A 963-nucleotide genomic window follows, 5' to 3' on the forward strand; every position below is an offset into this window, starting at 1 on the left:
TACCAATAAAGTTTCTCGGTCAGTCCGCAATTCCGTAATCCGGAGAATTCAGGAATCATATGCATTTTTCCGGCTTTGCTTCGATTTAATTTTATTCTACTTTTCCGTGAAGTTTATTACTATGGGTTGAAGTTTACTTTTATTTTTTAAATCTTTGGAAGGTAATATCGAGCTTCATATCTTTTTTTCATTTCTTTCGTTATATTTTGTGACCATATGTTACTGATTGAACGTCCTGTTGCTAGCAGTCTCTAGGGAGATATGTGACGCAGTAGCAACAAAAACGCCAGTATTTTTATATGGAGAGCACCTTGCAAAACTCTACATTTGTATTTTATGATGCCCTCAGGAAAAACCTCCTGCTTCACGTTGCAAAAAAATCCTTTATCTGCGAGAGTCGTCATGAAACGTAATATAATGTTTTTGATGCTATACAGGTACGTACCTCCCTAGAAAATACTACGAAGAAAATAAAATAGTCATTTATACCAGCACAAGGGATTGAATGAAAAAAACTTACAAAAATTTAAAAAAGCAATGATACGAAACCGAAATTTACCATTCACCTAATGGGAAACATAAGAGAACGCTTAGTCCAGTAAAAATAATCATAATAAAATTTACAAAAATCAAAAGAACAGATCTGGAAAAACATTTTTTTGGTTTGAAATTGAACCGGCGACCTCAAAAGAAATACCCCCAAGAACGCTAATTATGGTATCAAGAGGGCGGGAACTTTTCTCAATATTTAAATATAACACTCACGTAAACTGTTGGCCGTCTAAGATGAAAATGGGGTACCTCTCTAATCTGCGTGTAAAGGGGGTTCTAAATACTACTTATCAGTGAAATCGGTCATCCATTCCCTTGAACATACTCTAATGAATAGCGAGAAAAGTAGAGATGGAGTTTTCAGAGAGGAAATTCTGGTAATCTGGTTTTGAGATACTCGACATTGTTCAA

Source organism: Hetaerina americana, unplaced genomic scaffold, assembly GCF_022747635.1.
Source record: "Hetaerina americana unplaced genomic scaffold, ioHetAmer1.1.p SCAF_109, whole genome shotgun sequence".
Classification (NCBI taxonomy): Eukaryota; Metazoa; Arthropoda; class Insecta; order Odonata; family Calopterygidae; genus Hetaerina; species Hetaerina americana.